The sequence below is a fragment of the Mandrillus leucophaeus genome, unplaced genomic scaffold, assembly GCF_000951045.1.
Source record: "Mandrillus leucophaeus isolate KB7577 unplaced genomic scaffold, Mleu.le_1.0 Scaffold120, whole genome shotgun sequence".
NCBI lineage: Eukaryota > Metazoa > Chordata > Mammalia > Primates > Cercopithecidae > Mandrillus > Mandrillus leucophaeus.
The window spans coordinates 6538-17551 of record NW_012100321.1 but is presented as its reverse complement, the minus strand read 5'-3'; positions in this window follow the sequence as shown (position 1 = coordinate 17551).

Genomic DNA, 11014 nt, shown 5'->3' with positions numbered 1-11014 from the left:
GCTGATCTTGAACTCCTGACCTCAGGTGATCTGCCCGCTTCAGTCTTTCAAAGTGCTGGGATTACAGGTGTGAGCCACTGTGCCCAGCTCTAACTCATTTCTATATGTTATTGTATTGCTATAGTTAGCAACACCAAAGTAATACTGAATAATAGAGATTGAAGAAGACATATCTCTCTTATGTGGCTATTAAGGAGAAAAATATGATGGTTTCTGTTGGTTTATAATAAACATCTTCCAATTTATAAAGGTTTTAAAAATCCCATTTTACTTAGTCTACTTTCATATTAGAAATTTCTGCTGAAGGTATTTCATCAAATTCTTTATTCATAATTATATACGTATACAATCATATGACTTTCCTCCTTTAATTAGTTTGGTTAATTAAGTCAAAAGCTATTTGCTGAGAAGGTGTGGTGTGCCTATTGCTGTTTGGGATCTGAGAACCCAGCACTGAACCAAGATGTTAATTCCATAATCTCAAATGCTATTGGTCATTTCAAAAATTAGAAAGAAAAAAGGCCAGGCATGGTGGCTCATACCTGTAATCTCAGGACTTGGGGAGGCCAAGATGGGAGGATTGCTTGAGGCCAGGAGTTTGACACCAGCCTGGGAAACAGAGTGAGACCCCCACCTCTACAAAAAATGAAAAGGTTAGCTAGGTGTGGTGGCATGTGCCTAGGTACTCAGGAGGCCGAGGCAGGAGGATCACCCAAGCCCAAGAATTGGAGGCTGCAGCGAGCCATGATTGTACCATTGTACTCCAGCCTCAGTGATGGAGTGAGCTTCTGGCTCAAAAAAGAAACCACCAAAAATGAAAGAAATAGGGATAGTTTCAGTGGCGATAGTTCTATAATGAAGAAACATATTATGAAGGCATAGGGTGATGGCTGATGCTGTTTTAGAGAGAATGGTATGTGAGACAGCCCTAAGAAGGTGATATCTCAGTAGAGCTCTGAAGGGATTTGGGTTAGAACCCTGTGAATAATGCAGAGGGCAGTAAAGGGGTAGTGCTGTGCGAAGAGGAATTAGGGCAAAGCTGGTACTGCCTTATGTCCAGAATGGTATTTTTTTAATTGAGGTAAAATTCATATAACGTAAAATTAAGTTTCTAAAAATGTACAATTCAGAGGCAGTGCGTGCTTTCACAATGTTGTGCAGCTATTCCCACTATTTTCAGATAATCGCATCACCCTACTATCACTACTATCACTACTATTGATATTATTACTATTGGAATAATTGAGCAGAAAAAATATTTGAAATCTGACCATATCGTGACTCCCAGCTAAGTTTCCTTCTTGAGAACACGTTACTAAAAACTGCCAGGGACTAGAAACAGACAAGTGAGTGACCTTCTGCAATGTGGCCTTTTAAGAAGGTCTGTCCCTTTTTGTGTGCAAAAAGGGACACAAAGCAGCTGTCAACACTGAGGAATTCCCGATCTGCCCAACAAATTCAAACTTGAAAACTGTGTACTAATCACAGCCACGATAAAACATATTAATTTTTATAAACTTGATAACATTTTAGATTCACCAGTTCTCATCCAGTGCCCCAGAGCTGTGTCTCTCCTCTGACTTTTTTTTTTTTTTTTCCCCTGAGATGGAGTTTTGCTCTTGTCCCTAGGCTAGAGCACAATGGCATGATCTCGGCTCACTGCAACCTCCGCCTCCCAGGTTCAAGTGATTCCTGCCTCAGTCTCCCAAGTAGCTGGGATTACAGACACGTGCTACCATGCCTAGCTAATTTTTGTATTTTTAGTGGAGGCAGGGTTTCACCATGTTCGCCAGGCTGGTCTCCAACTCCTGACCTCAAGTGATCCACCCACTTTGGCCTCCCAAAATGCTAGGACTACAGGCATAAGCCACCGTGCCCTGCTAACTTTTCATGTTTATAATGTTATTCCCCAAAATCAAAGTACTGCATATTGTCATTGGCTTTTCGTTGCATCCAGATTCATGTATAATTGTGCTTATGTCTCATAGTCGCCCACAAAATGCATGATATCTAGTTGGGAAGTTCAAGATTATTTGCGTCCCTCTTTCTTTCAATGTCATTGATTGCTGGAATTTCTTCCTTCTATCCCTTTCTCTTTCCGTTCCCTTCTTCTCTGTGAGGCTGTTCCTCTCTCTCTGCCAGCTCAGCTCAATTTCCCTGTGTCTGCCATCCTTCCCCAGAGCTGACTGTGCCTCCTTCCCAGGCTAGACAGGATACACTAGGGGTGCCTGGGATCAGAGCCATGAAGGGGAGGGGAAGATTCCAGGTCTCATCAGGCCCTCACTCCCGCTCCCTTAGAAAATCTGACAGTTGCCAAGCGCAGGCACCTGGATGTAGGTGAGGGGTTTATTTGGTGATGGAAGATTTTAGCAATCACACGGCACCATCAGGGCCAACGCTGGACATCTCTAATTCTAAGAGATGGGTGTGAGGAGGCCTGATCCTTAATTTCTTCTGCAGGAGCCCATTTTACCCCCAAAGCATTGTCAAAACTGGACCTGTTCAGTATTCTTATTCTATACAGTGAGCTCAGACCATCAAGGTCAACAATAGTCACTATTTTTTATTATGGTTGTTATTCATTAGTATTTGTATTACCGTTGTTAGTTGTGATTATAACACTGAACAAAGTGTCTGTATCGATGAAGAGGGTTTGATTTCCTGAAGGTGATGACAGAGGGTCCCGTACACACATCCTGCACCCTGGGCTCCAGAGGTGGTGCAGGCAAACTTATGAGCCTCAGGAATTTTTATTTTTGTTTTTGTCTCTCCCTGGAAGCAGAGGCTGAGCTGTGCTGGGCATCCAGGAAGGTCGTCACCTACCCAGCCTCTATGGCCTATCTGACAGCACCTCAGATGTCCCTGAAAACGATTCTGCCCATGAGCTACACGCTGCAAGTTCATATTGATTTTCCTGCTTCAATATGTGACACAAACATGTGACTTCTCAATTTACGTGCAGATAAGAAAAAAATGGACCTACACAAGGTGGTTATAGGGGTGTCCACTGAGAGATGCCTGTACCACATCAGCTCTGTCTTCTCCAGTGGCGCTCACAGGTGCTCACCTGTTGCTGTGTCAGCCACACACAAGATGTGGGGACAAGTTCTATGACCCCCTGTAGCACTATTGCTGTGACAATGCTGTTGTGCCCTTGAGCAGGACCCACAAGGGCAGAAACTGCACCTTCAGATTCTGCTTCAAGCAGTGCTGCTTCTGGTCTCTTAGCCCACTGGAGTCCCTAATGGTGAAGGCGAAGGGCCAGAAGTGCCCCTTGGCCCTTGGATGGCATGGTTTGTCAGAGGTGCCATCCTGTCGCCGGGCACGGTGGCTCAAGCCTGTAGTCCCAGCACTTTGGGAGGCCGAGACGGGCAGATCACGAGGTCAGGAGATCGAGACCATCCTGGCTAACACGGTGAAACCCCGTCTCTACTAAAAAAATACAAAAAAACTAGCCGGGCGAGGTGGCGGGCGCCTGTAGTCCCAGCTACTCGGGAGGCTGAGGCAGGAGAATGGCGTGAACCCGGGAGGCGGAGCTTGCAGTGAGCTGAGATCCGGCCACTGCACTCCAGCCTGGGTGACAGAGCAAGACTCCATCTCAAAAAAAAATAAATAAATAAAAATAAAAATAAAAATAAAAAAAAAAGAGGTGCCATCCTGTCTTCTCTACGAGATTAGGAATGCAGGGGAATGGGGAGGGCTGGATGTCTGTTCTACCCAAGATGGTGCCCCTGCCTTGCTCTCCGTGTCTACCTCTCTCCTTCTGCTTCCCCTCTCTCTCCTATCCTCTGTCTTCTCTTCTCTCTCTCTTTTCTTTTTTAATTTTTTCTTATGTTTATTTATCTTGGGCTCTCACTCTTTGACTGTCTCTCTTTTCTATTTTTTTCTGACGATCTTTCTGTCTTTCCCTCATCTCTGGATTATCTGTGTTTCTTTCTTTAGTGCCAACTGATGGAAGATCGAGCGACCCGATGATGGCCACTACCTGCATCCTGGATGAGCCTGGGAAGAGGGGTCTGGCGTTGACTCAGATCCAGGACATGGAGTGACTCAGACTCAATCTGATTTTAGAGGATAATGGTTCACCTCTGCATAAACTGCAAGTCTTAAGTAGACATCTGGAATAGAGCTTGACAAATAATTAATGTAACTTTTTTTTTAATTCCTCCTGGACAACACTGTAAATATAAAGCCTAAAGATGAAGTGGCTTCAGCAGTATAAATACAGCTGATTATTTCTATATTATTACTTTTCAAATGTCATTTATCAGGCATAGCTCTGAAACGTTGATGATCTAAGAGGTATTGATTTCTGAATATTCGTAATTGTGTTACCTGGGTATGGGAGTATTGGAAGTTTGAATTCTAACCCTAGATTTTGGAGTAGAATCCCTTCAGCACTTGACCAAAATATCAAAAATGTCTCCAAAAAAGTGATCGTCACCCGTTATCTCAAGATGTCCTAGAGTAGGGTTAAGATTCTCAGTGACACAATAATTCAGCATAACTACCTAGGTATTTGCTATGAAGTATAATTCTCACAAATGTATTTTTAGTTTTCTGCCCAATAGAACGTATGGTTTTTAAATAACTATAAATGATGACTTTAAAAAAATGTAAGGAACAAGTCCATGTCATAGCCAATTAAAACAATCTTGCAGTTGGATTTCGTATCTGATACCTGCTTGGAGTTTTAGTTAAAAAATACTATATGGGTCGGGCGCAGTGGCTCACACCGGTAACCCCAGCACTTTGGGAGGCCGAGGTAGGTGGATCACCTGAGGTCAGGAGTTCGAGACCAGCTTGACCAACATGGTAAACCCCATCTCTATTAAAAATACAAAAGTTAGCTGGGCGTGGTAGTGGGCGCCTGTAATCCCAGCTACTTGGGAGGCTGGCACAGGAAAATAGCTTGAACCTGGGAGATGGAGGCTGCAGTGAGCTGAGATCATGCCATTGCACTCCAGCCTTGGAAACAAAGCAAGACTCCATCTCAAAAAAAAAAAAAAAAAATGTAGCAAGGAAAGGGTACTATAAAATTTTAATCCCTTTGATCAATATAGCTCCTCTTTCTCTCTCTTGTTTAACAGCCAGCTTGGATCTGCCCTGAGTAGGGTGACTGGGCCTCTTCTTTTTTTTTTTTCAGACGGAGTCTCTATCTGTCGCCCAGGCTGGAGTGCAGTGGTGCGATCTCGACTCACTGCAACCTCCGCCTCCTGGGTTCACTCCATTCTCCTGCCGAGTAGCTGGCACTACAGGTGCCTGCCACAATGCCTGGCTAATTTTTTGTGTTTTTGGTAGAGACGGGGTTTCACCATGTTAGCCAGGATGGTCTCAATCTCCTGACCTCGTGATCTGCCCGCCTTGGCCTCCCAAAGTGCTGGGATTACAGGCGTGAGCCACTGCGCCCTGCCTGGTCCTCTTGTTATGGTTCTGAAGAAGTATGACAGGATTTATGGAGATGGGCCACCCATTATCCCTATGCCAATATCGAGCAGGCACAATTCCCAGGCTCATCCTCTGTGCCCTCTTAGAGAAATTTCATCTCCTTGGGCCCTTATCACTATCGGGAGGTAAAGCAGAAAGCAGTTTTCCAAGTTGTATGTTGTATTTACAGCAGTTATAGGAGCTTGGAGTTTGGGGAGGGGAAAACAGTGAGGCTATGGGGCCCTTCTCTGGCATCCAGAGGCAGCATGTCATATCCATTGGCCCCATATATGCAATTTTCCACATTAACACCCAGGTTCTCCAGGAATCACTGCATAAAAATCCCGTCACAATCACAGGGCTCCAGGTACTTGCAGCAAACCCACCAGAATGTGGGACAGGGAGCAAGTTGCCCTCCTTAAGGACGGAAGTGGCTTCAGCCATGAGCCTGAGGCCTGTCCTCTCCCCATGCAGGGACATTGGGGTATACAGCCTCCTGGTGGGCACGGTGCACAGCGCCGGGTGGAGTGAGGCTGCTTTGAGTGTGAACCTAAGAGGAGTCCCCCGCCCTGGGGAGAGAAACGTCGCCAGTGCTGGGTTCACATGATAAACATTAATACCGTTAAGAACCAACACCACATCTCCAGAGTGTGCCATTTGCCAGACGCCGTGACAACGAGCTTTAATACATCATCAGCGTTGACTTTACAAAGCCCCGGGAGTCCCACGCCATTGTTTGTTCTATTTACAGATGAGAAAATTGAGGCATCGCTTCTCAGCTACGAGTTACTCATGCTGAGTTCCTCACCTCACAGTTCTCACAATACAGAGCGGGAAACAGGTCTGTCACAATCAATCCATGTTTGTGTAAAGTACTGGGAAAAATTACAGAGGTAGAGACCTGCAGTTGGTAGTAGGAGAGCGATGTGTCCTAGAAGGTCCCTTGGAGAAGGCAACATTGATGCTGAGACCTTCAGAACCATCTGTGGCCTGGCCCATGGAGAGAATTTCAGGCAAGAGAAACAGCAAAAGCAAAGGCCCTGAGGCAGAGAGCAGTGATCACGTTGTGGGACAGAGAGAGGCACTGAGACTGGGGTGAGGTGAGGAGAGGCAGGAGGTGTGGAGAGGCAGAGGGTTAAATCCCTCAGGGCTGAGCTCCAGGTAGGATGATAACACCGGGCACCTCTGAGCAGTCCTTGGCCCTGGCCCTATTCTCAGCACTGTGTATACATGTATCCATTTGAACTTTTCTAAAATGTCATGAGCCCAAGACTATTTGGATCCATCCCGTACAAGTAGGGAAGTGGAAGCACATGGAAAGGAAGTGGCATGAATTCTGAAGAAGTACGAGGGAATTTATGGAGACGGGCCACCCATTATCCCCGTTAGAGTCTGGCAGAGCTGGGATGTGAATCTAAGATGATTTTGGGATGGGAATCTGAACAGGGCTATGACATACTTCTGTTTTTAGTGCTTGTCAGCATGACAATGGTAGGTTTTATCCCTGACATGATGTCTCTGTGATGGAAACACTTAAAGCCATTTCATTTCCTCTGGCCCCTCCACAGACATTCTCAAAGTTTTGCCTTTTCCTCAAGATGAAGCCAAAGATTTCTAGCATCCAGTTCCTGCATACAAATGCCCGATGAGTATAGGACCACACGCCGTCTTTTTACTTGCCATTAAGTGTCACATTTTTCTTATTTAATGTCACATAAGAGCAATATTTCCTTCAGGTATCTAATCACAAGAACCACCACAAATTCTAGATCCATGAGATCAGTCTTTCCGTGGAGAATTCAGGTAGAGATCCCTGATCACACGTTTGTCAAATAGAAAGTTTCCCAGAAAATCAGATACCATGTGTTATGAAAGAAAGTACCCAGTCACTAAACACCCAGTTTAGAACAAAACGCCAAACACCCAGTTTAGAATAGTTTCCCAAAAAGTGTTTTCCTAACATCCATAATTTTGAAAATTGTATGAGGAGAAAGTACATTTGATTTTCTTCCTTTCTCTGACTCTTACATCCTTCATTTTCCTTATGCCTGTGTTAATCCCCCAGGACTGCCATAACCAGGGGTGCCAGAGGTGTGGCTTGAACAGGAGACATTCATTTCCTCACAGTTCTGGAAGCCAGAAGTATGAGATCAAGGTGTTGGCCGGATGGTTTCTTCTTAGGGTCTATCTTTTGGCTTATCCATGGCCAGCTTCTCCCTGTGTCCTCACATGGCCTCGGCATGTGTGTGTGCCCTAATCTTCTCTCTTTTTTTTTTTTTTGAGACAGAGTCTCGCTCTGTCGCCCAGGCTGGAGTGCAGTGGCGCTGTCTCCACTCACTGCAAGCTCCGCCTCCCGGGTTCACGCCATTCTCCTGCCTCAGCCTCCCGAGCAGCTGGGACTACAGGCGCCCGCCACCACGCCCAGCTAATTTTTTTGTATTTTTAGTAGAGACGGGCTTTCACCGTGTTAGCCAGGATGGTCTCGATCTCCTGACCTCGTGATCCGCCCGTCTCGGCCTCCCAAAGTGCTGGGATTACAGGCGTGAGCCACGGCACCCGGCCTAATCTCCTCTTATAAGGACGCCAGTCAGCTTGGATTGTGTCCCACTCATATGACGTCATAATCACCTTTTCAAAGGCCTTGTCTCCAAATACAGTTATATTCTGAGATACTGGGGTTAGGACTTCAACACATGAATTTAGGGGGAGACATAAGTCATCTCATATTAATGCCCCCCAAAATTTATTACTTCAGATAGTCATGCCCTAAATGAAAATTAAACAACTCAAAATTAAATAGAATTTTTAAATTTCATCATCTCTTTGTTATTATTATTAATTTTTTTTGTGACGGAGTCTCGCTCTGTCGCCCAGGCTGGAGTGCAGTGGCTGATCTCGGCTCACTGCAAGTTCCGCCGCCTCCCGGGTTCACACCATTCTCCTGCCTCAGCCTCCCAAGTAGCTGGGACTACAGGCGCCTGACACCACGCCCAGCTAATTTTTTTATATTTTTAGTAGAGACGGGGTTTCGCAGTGTTAGCCAGAACGGTCTTGGGATCCGCCCGCCTCGGCCTCCCAAAGTGCTGGGATTACATGCGTGAGCCACCGCGCCTGGCCGATTTCTTTTTTTTTTTTTTTTTTTACTATCAATGATATTTTTTATGAGAGATAGCACACCAAGTATTGCTATAAATATTAGGATTAATTCTATTGGTGTGCTTCATGATCATGTATATTTTATGAAGATTTATTAGACCAAAAATTATAAAATTTATCCTAAAGTAATTACTCCTGTGATAACTGTACATTTTAGCACTATTTTTATCTATTGGAATATTTTCATAGCTATAGTTAGTAAAATTCACCATAATCACTAATTAGAGCTGTAAGTTACACTTTTATATTAAATACACATTTACACTTTAGCTGATTGATAGAACGTCAACCTAAATATCCAAAAGGAAATTTTTAATCAAGTGACTTCTAGGAGGGTGCCTGTTCTGACGGTGGCTATTCAGAAACAAAGAGCAAATCTGAAGAAGAGACCTGGTTTCCATGCTGGCCACACCTGTTGCCACACTGATGGCATGTGCTGATCACAGCAAGATCACAGTCAGGCTAAGTGTGGGGTCAGCAATGGTCTTGCTCAAGGCACTTTGTGCTGAGGACACGGGACAGCCTGTGTGTGTGTGTGTGTGTGTGTGTGTGTGTGTGTGTGTGTTAGCTTCTGTTTTTCTGTAGGTAAATACATGACCCAGAAATTTCTCAAAACAATTTTATTCTTACTATATAAGATCCACTCCATCACAGCTCTTTCTGTTCTGCTTTCTTGTTTATTGGATACCTCTTCAGGCCCAGGACAGCTCATGGAGGAGACAGGGACCCTCCCCAGGTCGAAGGTCCAAGGTCTGGATGATGGGGTGCGGCCCAGGATGGGTGCCAGGGATCTGGAGGACATGAGTGGATGAAGGCCCTGGGCTTCAGCTTCCTCTTAGTGGAATGTGGGTGATGAGGTCCGACCATGCAGCGCTGCTGTGAGGATCGGATGAGAGGATCCCTGGGAGGTGATTGGTGACTTGGTACCGTCACCTCAGTGACTGTTCTTCATCCTCATGGATGTTCAAAGAAAACTCCTTCACTCCCTTCATGAGACAGGACCGATACAACCTCTGAAAATTCATCACCTTAGCCGAACTTTATAGCACTTTCTTTCTTTTCCAATTTATTTGATGCTATTTAAATCAGACCTACTGATTCTGGGAAGCCTGAGATTCCTGTCCCTTAGAGGAGACGCCAGGTGTCTTCTGTGCGCATGCGCGACATTTGGGCGGAAACCCAGAGCTTCGACTCTGGGCTTGTTGGACTGAGGTCCAAGGAGGGATTCACCACGTTGGTGTAAGGTGTGGTCTGTGTTTCAGATTCATGTACCAGATGAGGTGATGCTTTGATGTCAATACCTCGTGTTGTGAGAAGGTGGGGGATCTGGACCGGTGGCCTAGAGGGCCCGTATGGGGCAGGACCCAGACACCTGAGGATACCGGGTTTAAGAGGGGCGGGGCTGGACGAGGCCTCTCCGCGCACACGAGGTGCCTTGGGCACCTACATCGTGCTGTGCGGCTTCCATGGGGGCGTCCAGGGCGGGGTCTGAGCTGGGAGACCCGCCTCTGTCCTGTTCTCCTGCAGTCACTTAAAACTTTTTAGTTTTCCACTAAAATATCCAGATGAGATAATTTCATGGGTGGGGAGAATGGAGGCAGGGAGAGTCACATGTGGACAGGGTGAAGGTTTAGGACGCTCACTGTGGAGGATGAGGAAGCAGCCGCCCTGTAGGTGGTGTGGGTCTGTCGCTCTCTAGGCGTCAGCACAGCCCTTACGCCCTGCAGAATCCTAGCATGGGGAGGCAGAGCTCACCCAGCAGTGGGTGTGCGCCCACTGATAAGCCCTGAGCTAGGGTTAGGCCTGTGAGACAGGGCATTTGCCCTGTGATGCCAGATTGCTGCCATCCTTATGTGCTGGGTCCAGAGTTCCCGCAGGTGCAGACACCTGGCCACTGGGCCCGTCTGGGGCCACTGAGGCGATGCTGCCACCTGTGGGGCGATGATGGAACCCTTTGAGTCAGAATCTGCCCGGGAAGCCATGGGGCAGTCTGGGAGCCTGGGGTGGCCTCGGGTGACTGAAGCCCATGGACGCACGCAGGTCTGGGTGCTGTGCAGATCCCCTGGTCCTGGGAAACAGGACCCAGAAAGGTGGTGGCTTCTTTGATTTCAGGGAATCCAGGTTGATGGAGACCCTAGGGCTGAACCCTCCCTAAGGAAGTTGCTTCTGGGTCGGGTAAACAGCAGCGTGGCCCCCTCCCTGCGATCTATTCCACATCAGTACTGGGCACGAGGGTTTGTCCCTGGCACGGGGCCTGAAGAATGTGCTTCAGGTGCCTTGGCTGGCCTTTGCTTCCTCCTTCCAACCCCAGGGGCTCCTCCATGGCCCACACCCTCTGCATCCTGCCCCACCCACTCCTGCTCAGGCTCCAGCTTTGGCCCAAAGTCAGACTAAGTGTGGCATCTCTGGGCCCTGGACCTGCCCAGTGAGT